This window comes from Ziziphus jujuba, chromosome 7 (genome assembly GCF_031755915.1).
Source record: "Ziziphus jujuba cultivar Dongzao chromosome 7, ASM3175591v1".
NCBI lineage: Eukaryota > Viridiplantae > Streptophyta > Magnoliopsida > Rosales > Rhamnaceae > Ziziphus > Ziziphus jujuba.
The window spans coordinates 20,419,838-20,420,342 of NC_083385.1; positions in this window are offsets into that span (position 1 = coordinate 20,419,838).

A 505-nucleotide genomic window follows, 5' to 3' on the forward strand; every position below is an offset into this window, starting at 1 on the left:
TTAAAAAATATCTACCTCCACATTTTCAATTTGTACAAATTAGTTGAATAACCACTCTTCCTGATCAAATAAAACTGCCCAGTTTCTTTTAGGTTTATCCTATCAAAGAAGAGACTCAAAGTCCCAAATATATGTCAGGGATAAAACAACATTTAATATCTAAAATGTCAAGGATATAAGTCATGTGATATCCTTTTGTTGTCCAATAAAATAAAATTATATGTTATATATGTGTTGGGAATGCAAACCAAAGTCCCACATCGATGGGAATTATAAAGAGTAAACATCGTATACCCTAAATGAGCTATTTCACCATAAACAATTGGTTTTTGGTTGGAACCTCACTTGGGCTTGGTTGAGAATGGATGGCTTGCACTTTCTCATCAAAGAGGTATCTAAGCTTGCTTAGATTAATCAAATGGTGGTGGACCTCCACTTGATGATGGTATCTACGTGTTGAGGTGAAGGTTGTATTTTCGTGTTGAGGTGGAGACTCCACACGATA